This window comes from Coptis chinensis, chromosome 3 (genome assembly GCF_015680905.1).
Source record: "Coptis chinensis isolate HL-2020 chromosome 3, ASM1568090v1, whole genome shotgun sequence".
NCBI lineage: Eukaryota > Viridiplantae > Streptophyta > Magnoliopsida > Ranunculales > Ranunculaceae > Coptis > Coptis chinensis.
In genome coordinates, this window is record NC_141458.1 from 40,243,283 (window position 1) to 40,254,317 (window position 11,035).

Here is an 11,035-nt window from a genome sequence, read left to right on the forward strand (position 1 = left end):
CTGTGTTAATTAATATATAAAAACTCTAACTATAAAATTTATGAGACAAACAATGCCCAAATACTCCTCTAGCTGGGGATTCGACGATGTAAAGAGGTGTTACCTGGAGCGTCCTTGCTACGCGTATGAATAGCGCCTTCAACAGCCTTGAAGCACGTCTAGTGTTATTTGAACAATTATACGGGTACTGGTCCGAGTACACGATGTGGATGGTGAAGTCCTGTAATAAATGTAACCTAATTAGTCCAAGAGGTTAAGAATAAGGGTCAGGCTTTTTACTATGGGCTTCTTGTTGGGCATGGATGTTAGGCCTGTGGTCTTATGGCGGTGTGGGCCGTACTAGCTTCACTAATTATTTTCAAACCAACAGCCAGGCCACTTAAGAATTTTTCGTGTGTGAACGTTCCTTAATTAAATAACCCTAATCCTTTAAGTTTTCTAGACACCGTTTAGTATGAAAAAAAATTCAGTGGATCTAGGTGTTGTGTGACGGGCTTTAGTAGTGGGTGGGCTTAAAATAAAACTTTTTTTTTTAGGGTTTGAGAGAAGTGGTTTTCTCTACTGGGTTGGGTCACCTGAGTACTGGGTTGTACTCAGGAGATAATATTGTAGTTATTATAAAAAATGTAATGTAATCTAATTAACCTAGGGCGTGCACGCTTCATAATTGGGTAAATTGGGCGCGGGTCGCGCCTATGGTGTTGAATGCGGGGCACGTTGTGCAAAGGCAAATCTAGGGCCCGCGCACGCTCTTAAGTTAATAACTAAGGGTGAATTTTTTAGGGTTAAGTCATGGGAGTGCAAGGAGTTGAAATCACACCTCGTATGCACTCGGGCAGTAGCAGAAAATTTTGAAGAAATTGCGAACAGTAAAAACAGTGTTTTGGTGGAAAAAAAATAGTGAACAGTTTTGATTATTCCAACTACACTGTACGTCACAAAGCAAGACTGCAAGCGATGCCATTTGATAACTAAGATTTAATAGATGTAAAAACAGTGTTTCTACAGTACTAAATCATGCATATCAATATATAATAATACTCTCAATATCATAGAATAAAATGAGTAGTCGTGTTCTATCCACTCTTGCTTGCATGTACTTGAATGCTTATCTAGACTAAACAAACTATTCACTAATGAGAGTAATAATATGCTATGATAAAAATAGTAAACTAAGGTACGAAAACAATGAATTAACTATAAGAGAAAGATATAGAGAGAGTAATAAATCCACCTAATGATTAGTTTCATGCAAGAATCGAATTATTCATTGAAAAATAATCTTATTTAGGTTTTTCCGCAATGATCCAACCTAAAGCCTCAAACTTTATCATCCTTAGCAACAACCTACATCTCTATAGTCATTATTACTAGCATATAAGATTATTATAACAAAATCTCTCGATTTAATCATAATAATTCCTAGTTTAATTTACTATATGCTTATTTTGTAAGTCATACAATAAACTAAACTCATTGAAATACATACACAATTAAATAATTCTACTAAGCAATCTATTCCTCATTAGACTTCATAATCACTCCCTCTAATGGGGGATTAGCCTAATATCATTGGATTAAAACTAATTAAACAATAATAAGAAGATATAATAACAAAGAACTTGAATTGAATTGAAGAAGGTTTAATGGTGGCTACAATAATAAACTTAATCCTAAACTACACTAACCTACTCTACACTAAAGAGAGAGAGAGAGAGAGAGAAGAAGAGAAGAAGAGTATAAAGTTTAGTTTTAACCCTCTTTATATAGGAAAGGGTTAGAGTTATATTTTCGTGCATGGGCCAAAAAAGGGGACTTTGGGCCTCTAATGTAAGTCCAAAGTCCATTAGGTGAAGTTTAAAGGGGCCACTGCTGCTAGAAATTACTTTAATACCATTTTGTCCACTTTTATAGCTTTGATTGGGGCAAAGCCGAGTCCATTGGAAAGTTGGTTCTAAGCCGGTCATTTTGACATAAAGTAAGCCCAATTCCATGGCCCAAGTCCAAAGATACTCCCTTTTGAAGTTCTGATGGCTTTTTGTCCTTTTTCTGCCCGAATTAACTTTGACTTCCCAGCTTTGACTGTGCTTGAAAAAGTCTTTTCTTCTTGATTCTTGGGCTTTAAACATATAACTCTCAACAATCATCTTGACTCGTTTTCCATGCAAAATAGCATCTTAAAGCACATAAACAGCTTCAATACCTGAAATACACAAAAACACGTAAACAATACTAACTCTTATTTATTATAAACATAATTAGCCTAAATATAATACTATTAAGAGGTTTAAACTACACTTTTGGGTGCTTATCAATATCATCTTTCATACTTTTAAAGGTTTAGGATTAGAATATGCTGCTTTTAAGACATCAGTTAGAGTTTGTTCTTTGCATGATCATGTTACAGTTGAGGGATTACATAATCTTTTATTGAGTGAAGAAATGAATTTAGAAGAATCTATTGGATCAATTCATTCTGAACAGTCTCCTCAATCTTTTTATGTTGGACAATCATCACATAGAGGGAATTATGGAAATGGTTCTAGCAATTCTGGATATAATAGAGGAAATGGAAGAAATGGCAGAAGAAACAAAGGGAGGGGATATAACTCTGGATAAAATTCTGGTAGAGGAAATAACAACTATGGTTTTAACAAAGGTGGATATAATTTCTCTAGTAATCATCAATCTAATGGTTACAACAACAGTGGCAATGTCAATAGTGGTCATGCTTCCAGCTCATAGAACTCAAGGCCTCAATGGCCAGATATGTAATAAATTTGGCCACATTGCTATTGGTTGTCACAATCGAATGAATCACTCCTATGTTGGTAGAATTCTTCCAGCAAAGTTAGTTATGATGGCAAGTATAAATGATGACTTATTTGACAACAATGCATCTTGCTCTTACAATCAAAATGACTCCTTATCTACGAACCATCTTACATCTGATTTGTCCACCTCACATTCAGGTTCATCTCTATTATCTCCTTTACATTCAAACCATAAGTTTAAACTAAATAACAACCTTCATGTGATACAAATTACCCATAATTTGTTAAGTGTTAACAAATTTGTTAGAGACAATCACTGTGTTCTAATATTTGCACCTCATACCTTTTATGTAAAGGACATTGCCTCGGGGAAGATGCTCTTCCAAGGCCCAACTGACAAGTTCTTCTTTTTGTTCAGATTGTGCAATGGGGAAAAGTACTAGGCTGTCTTTTAGTCTTTCTTCTTGTAAAAGTAGTCATCTTCTTCAGTTACTTCATATTGATTTGTGGGGACCCTCTCCAATCTTATTTATACATGGCATGAGCTACTATGCAAGTATAATAGATGATTGTTCGGGGGGGGAGAGAAGAAGAGTATAAAGTTTAGTTTTAACCCTCTTTATATAGGAAAGGGTTAGGGTTATATTTTCGTGCATGGGCCAAAAAAGGGGACTTTGGGCCTCTAATGTAAGTCTAAAGTCCATTAGGTGAAGTCTAAAGGGGCCACTTCTGCTAGAAATTACTTTAATACCATTTTGTCCACTTTTATAGATTTGATTGTGCCAAGGCCGAGTCCATTGGAAAGTTGGTTCTAAGCCGGTCATTTTGACATAAAGTAAGCCCAATTCCAAGGCCCAAGTCCAAAGATACTCCCTTTTGAAGTTCTGATGGCTTTTTGTCCTTTTTCTGCCAGAATTAACTTTGACTTCCCAGCTTTGACTGTGCTTGAAAAAGTCTTTTCTTCTTGATTCTTGGGCTTTAAACATATAACTCTCAGCAATCATTTTGACTCGTTTTCCATGCAAAATGGCATCTTAAAGCACATAAACAGCTTCAATACCTGAAATACACAAAAACACGTAAATAATACTAACTCTTATTTATTATAAACATAATTAGCCTAAATATAATACTATTAAGAGGTTTAAACTACACTTTTGGGTGCTTATCAATATCATCTTTCATACTTTTAAAGGTTTAGGATTAGAATATGCTGCTTTTAAGACATCAGTTAGAGTTTGTTCTTTGCATGATCATGATACAGTTGAGGGATTACATAATCTTTTATTGAGTGAAGAAATGAATTTAGAAGAATCTATTGGATCAATTCATTCTGAACAGTCTCCTCAAGCTTTTTATGTTGGACAATCATCACATAGAGGGAATTATGGAAATGGTTCTAGCAATTCTGGATATAATAGAGGAAATGGAAGAAATGGCAGAAGAAACAAAGGTAGGGGATATAACTCTGGATACAATTCTAGTAGAGGAAATAACAACTATGGTTTTAACAAAGGTGGATATAATTTCTCTAGTAATCATCAATCTAATGGTTATAACAACAGTGACAATGTCAACAGTGGTCATGCTTCCAGCTCATAGAACTCAAGGCCTTAATGGCCAGATATGTAATAAATTTGGCCACATTGCTATTGGTTGTCACAATCGAATGAATCACTCCTATGTTGGTAGAATTCTTCCAGCAAAGTTAGTTATGATGGCAAGTATAAATGATGACTTATTTGACAACAATGCATCTTGCTCTTACAATCAAAATGACTCCTTATCTACGAACCATCTTACATCTGATTTGTCCACCTCACATTCAGGTTCATCTCTATTATCTCTTTTACATTCAAACCATAAGTTTAAACTAAATAACAACCTTCATGTGATACAAATTACCCATAATTTGTTAAGTGTTAACAAATTTGTTAGAGACAATCACTGTGTTCTAATATTTGCACCTCATACCTTTTATGTAAAGGACATTGCCTCGGGGAAGATGCTCTTCCAAGGCCCAACTGACAAGTTCTTCTTTTTGTTCAGATTGTGCAATGGGGAAAAGTACTAGGCTGTCTTTTAGTCTTTCTTCTTGTAAAAGTAGTCATCCTCTTCAGTTACTTCATATTGATTTGTGGGGACCCTCTCCAATCTTATTTATACATGGCATGAGCTACTATGCAAGTATAATAGATGATTGTTCTAAATATGTACTGTTGGATTTTTCCTCTAGCACTGAAATCTGATTTTGTATATGTGTTTCAATCATTCAAATCCTTTGCTTAAAATATTTTTCATACATCAATAAAGTGTTTGAGAACTGATGCTGGTGGTAAGTTCACAAGCAATGTGTTTGAAAATATATTGGAAGCCTGTGGAATTGTGCATCAATTTTCCTGTCCACATACACCAGAACAAAATGGTGTTGTGCAGAACAAAATGGTGTTGTGGAAAGGAAACATAAACATATTCTTGACTAGCTAGAACTTTGTTATCTCAATCCCAAGTTTCAACCAAATACTGGGTAGAACTCTTTTCTACTTTAGTTTACCTTATAAATAGACTACCCTCTTCTTCATTAAACTTTTTATCCCCATGGGAGAAACTTTACAACACCAAACCAAATTACTCTATTCTCAAAACCTTTAGTTGTAGATGCTATCCTTGGTTAAGGCCTTACACATCTAACAAGTTTGAACTTACGTCTAAACCATGTGTATTTTTAAGCTATAGTTTGAATCATAAGGGTTACAAGTGTTTAGACATTGATACTGGTAGAATCTATCTTTCAAGACATGTCATATTCAATGAAAAAGATTTTCCATTCAAGTCATCCTCAAGTAGTTGTGATTCTATAAATTCCTTTCTCTCCTCTTCATTTTGTACTCCTTTAGAGATCATTGATCAAAACTCATACGCTATTCCTTCTCAAATTCTGGATCAAGTCTCTTCTGACATCAATCCTTTATCTCAATCCTTTGAATCAGGGAATGCAATTCCTTCTTCTAATAATTTATCTACATTACAAAATCTAACAGTGTCTCATCCCATGATCACTAGATCCAAGCATGGTATCTGATAAGAGCCCAAAACTGTAGTTTTAACCCTGTAACAGTCATACTATTAAACCAATTATGTGAGTAATAATTAAGAGTTAATATTGATTACGTGTTTTTATGCATTTCAGGCTTAAAAGTCCATTATGTGGAAAAATGTGCCACTTTAGCGAGATAAAGGAGCAAAGGTCGGTTACTAAGGAGTTCTGTGATTAAAGGTCAAGTTTCAAGAAGACAAAGCCTTTCTAAAGCCCGGTTAAAAGCTGAAAAGTCGACGCGGCGTAAAACAAAGACACAAGTCAGCAGAACTTCCGAAGGCCATATCTTTGGACTCAGACCTCGGAATTGGGCCTACCTTATGTCAAAACGACCAGCTCGGAAAGAGTTTTCCAATGGTCTAAGCCTTGATCCAATCAGAGGTGCAAAAGTGGACGAAAAGTCTATTGAAGCCAACTGCAGCTGAAGAGGCCTTTTTGGACTGAAGGAATTGGGTTTTGGGCCTGATTCTCTGGCCCAAAACAAGGCTCCAAGCCCATGCACGATTTTTGGATCTGAAAGTATAAAAACCAAAGCTTAGCTCTTTGTTAATGGTAGATAAGAGGTTAGAAAATAAAAGTAGCTTAGAATAGAAAGTAGCCATTAGAATAGCTTCTAGATGTAGATTTAATTCTTTATGTTAAGTTTAGTTTCAAATCCAATTCTTGTTTTAGATTAAACTCTAGAATCATTATTCTTAATTAGATTGATTAATAAAATAGCTAGTTTGTTAATTTCGATTCTTGTCATTTACATTTGTGTTAGATCTGATTTCATTTATTACTTGTTATTCAATTCTTAGTTATTAATTAAATTTTAATTATTGTTTAATTTAGATTAGTAAATTTCAATTCTTTATATTATGTTTAGTTTTAATTTAATCGGAAATGATTGCGTAATGATTCTCGGCTAAACCTCCATTAGAGGGGGTTGAGAAGCCTTGATGAAAGCTTGATTCGATTATCGTAGAGAGTCGTCGCAATTTCCTTTCCACTCTAGAAGCGATTAGTTCACCATGAGAATGGGTTTAATCGTTCACATGCTAGTTATGAATTGGTAGGAATGCCATGTGTAATTAGGGATTAGGAATAACCATATTGTTTCATGGCGATTCAATTCGGATTACGACGATTCATCGTTAGTAGGATTAAGTCGAGTTAAGGTGGAATCAATCCCCCTCTAACTCCTTATCATAGAATCAACATAGCATTCCCATAGTTGTTCTAATAGTCGACTAGTTGCATCTTGTGGGTAGTTGCATCGTAGTCTAGTTGCTACTTCGTAAATCTTTCATTAGACTTTAGAGTTAAGAGTACTTATACGTAGAGAATATTAACATGCGGAAGGACTAGGAGTGGAACGAATTTGTTACTCCACTCTATTTCGATAGAATTGAGAGTAGAAACTTTGATAAACATAGGCAGCATAAGATAGTTTTAGTTTACTTACGTTTTGAGTTCATCGTTCATTTCGTAGGTAAACTATTCAATTTTATGTTTTATCAAATGGCACCGCTGCCATCTTAGTTTCACATTCGCATTGTTTTCGTAGTGTAAGTACTTTTCTTAAAGTCTTATTTCACCCACCCACCCTTGTCTGATTCATACTGTGGTTTTCCGTTTTATCGTTGAAAAAATTCCGCGACAAAATTACACTGAGCGCGATCGCGCCTATAAGGAGCGCACATGCGCCCTATAGCTTGGAACACGAGCGCGACCCGCCCTAAGTTACTGGAACACGAGCGACCAGCTTCTATCGAAGCGCACCCGCGCCCTAAGATATATTTTTCAGGAATTCTACAGTTTTGATTCGAACTTTGATTTTTCAAGTTTTTCAGTGTTCTAACTTGTTATATACACTGAACACGCGTAAACAAGACGCTATTCATAAGCGAAGCAAGGACGCAATCAGGTATTCCTTTCTTCCACACCTCGCGATCTCTCGTTAGAGGTTTACACTAGTATATCGTAATTGTTTGGAGTGTTGATGTGTTTAGCTAAGTTTGGTTTTAGCCTTGTATGAGATTAAGGTGCGGCGAACAAAACACCGAACGTAATTACACAACAACGTCAACAAACAAGTCTATCTAGTATACCACCCACTACACCTCTAGCTACTATTTCACACACATCACCTGACACAATGCCCGACGAAGAAGAGACTCCTCTCTCTGACTTCTACAAAGCCTTGAGCGATAGCCCCAAATCTTGCATCGTTCTAGCAAACCCGATGGGGATTTTGAATCCCCAAATATTTTTAATTTGTTACCCGTTTTTCATGGATTAGACCATGAGAAACCTTATCAGCACATGCGTAGGATTGAACAAGTCCTAACAACATTCCACCATCCTACGGTTGGTGCGGAACAAATTAAACTAAGGGTATTCCCTTTCACCTTAGCCGATAAAGGCGGCATCTTGGTTAACGCCCAGCGCCCTAATTCTCGTGGACTCATGGGCTAAATTTGTCAAATTTGTTTATGGAACATTTTACCCACCCCCTAAAGACGGATGAGATGCTTTCCAAGATTCATTTCTTTTTCGACAAAATCCTCATGAAACATTTTCAGAGGCTTGGAATCGTTTCACCGATCTCCTTATAGAGTGTCCACATCATAACTTAGCTTAAAGACACGTTAGTTCGTGCCTTTTCAAAGGACTTCTACACCACCATAAAGAAGTCCTAGACATAATGAATGGGGGTAGTTTCTTAAGCAAATGAGCCTCGGAGGCTTATAAATTTTTAGAGGATCAAACTAAAGCTTAAATAACAAACCGGGGGGTAGTGATGATATCCACCGCCCGCTAGTTCATCAAATACGATTAAGGCGCCAAGATGTTTGAAATTAAACACGATCCCGAGCTTAAAACTCTAATCGAATCACTCACTAAAAAGATAGAGGCCATTTCTGTTCAACAAAAGCCTATCCCCGTCATGAATGTAAATTCAAATCCATGTAGTTTCTGTTGGAGCCCTGAGCATCCCGACTCCCACTGTCCTATAGCCTATGAACAGGCTTGTTCCATTAATAGTGAACCTAACGCTCCTTGGAGACAAAATCCCAACTTCGGTTGGAGAAATAACCAACACGTCACACCTCCAGGGTACAATAATCAATATGTTATGCCAACACAAAGTTTTAACCAAGCTCCACCACGACAAGGACAGGGTTAGGGTAATTTTAATAATTATAACAACCAAGTGCAACCTCGACAAGGTCAAGCACAAGGTCAAGGTAGTTATAATAATTATAATGCTAATAGAGGTATCGTTCCGGTAAATAATAACTATCAAAATCCACCCATAAATAATTCACGTGAAATAGTTCCAAACACACACCCGTGACTACTACACCCACACAACCGGATCGTCTTGACACCTTCATACAAGTGAGCCAAAACTTTTTCCAAACCATGGCTCAATATAACCAACAAATTTCTACAATCCGTTAATAATTTCACCCAACGGTTGGCTCAAGATAAAGCCCAACCCAAAGGTGTGTTTCAGTCACGAAATACCTAATCCTAAAAAACAACAAATACAACTTTTGAGGTAACCGATAATACTAGTAATGAATATGAAAATATAGGTGAGCTAAAGGCCATCACCCACCGCCTCGGGCAGAGTGGTTGATAACAAAGTAACTATGCCTATAGGTACCCCACCAGTAGCCCCTACACCTGCTATTTTACTAGATATCGAAATTGAAACTGAAGAGCCTACCACTGTAGAGGTACCAGTTACAACACAACCTAAGAAACAGAAAGACACGGTTAAACATCTAGGTGATACCATTGCTAAATATAGACAGAAACTACCGTTTCCACAAAAATTAGCCATGTTAACTAGGGTTACTAATTATGAGGAGATTAGGGACGTTTTCAAGAATCTAACTATAAACCTTCCCTTCCTCGAAACTATTAAAAAGCTACCACACCATGCTAAGTTTCTTAAGGAATTGTGTACTACTAGGCGTAAGACCAATATACCAAAAGACGCCTTTTTAACATAACAATTCCCAACTCTATCCGAACATAATGGAATTGTTAAGTACAAGGACCCTGGTCATCCTACTGTACAATGCACCTTAGGAGATTCTTATACGACGACCGCATTATTAGACTTGGGGGCTAGTGTTAACTTACTCCCATTTTATTTGTATAGACAAATAGGTCTAGACGAGATGCAACCCACTAAAATGACGTTGCAATTAGTTGATCGGTCTATTAAGTATCCTAAGGGTGTGGTCGAAAATGTTCCGTAAAAGTTCGGGATTTTTACTATCCGGCTGATTTTGTCATCCTCGATCTGTGAAGTCGATAATCCACTCTGTCCCGATCATCTTAGCGCCCTTTTTACGGCGCAACGCCAATGCGCTCATTAATTGCTGCGATGGTTCAATGTCCATGTCTTTTGGCCATCTTGCTATTGAAGTCAATGTTTTAAAACAAAGACACGCAGTTACCGATTCGATCTATGGATGGAAAGGTTAGCATGATCGAGAGCTTTGCTCGAGATTATTTCAACAACACGTTCCCGATAATCATATGCCCAAATTTCTTTCCTTTGGAAGTTCAGACTCCAACATTTCCATCCCTACACTAGTCGATACACATATTACGGATGAGGATGAGATAGATGACTTTCTCAACGATGTAGAGGACTATCATAGTAACGAGGATATGACCAATCTAGATGAGCAATTCGATGAGTTTCTTAGAGCAGGTCATGATTAACCCTATCAAGAACTACTTTCCACAACATCCACCTCGACTTCCCTCCTTCCACCCTTTCAAAGGAATCTCGAGTTTGCACTCGATCCTTTTGTTTCTTCTCAAGGCTTCATAATTTTTTAAATCCACCTAGTAAACAAATACTTCAGAAGACAAAAGCATTTGACACCTTCATTTTCAGACTTGAAACAGTCCCTACACACACCATGAATGAGTTTTGTGCTAAAACCACATCCTCATTGTTTACATGCTGTCTTTCTACAACTTATCCATATCCACCATATTCTCCACAACCATTCACTTTTCCACAGTTATTTACTAGAACACCCACTCGTTCAGAAATGAAAAAGAAGGTGCATGCTAGGTTACGTAATAGGGTTATCCGACTTCGTTTTCATTTCACTAGGTTGCGTCATAGGAAATCTTGGTGCTT

General features: G+C 36.8%; 1 pseudogene; it reads right to left on the reverse strand.

Annotated features, from left to right (window-relative positions):
• Positions 1–8,394: 8,394 nt before the first annotated feature.
• Positions 8,395–8,490, reverse strand: LOC147509600 (small nucleolar RNA R71; annotated as a pseudogene).
• Positions 8,491–11,035: the final 2,545 nt, after the last annotated feature.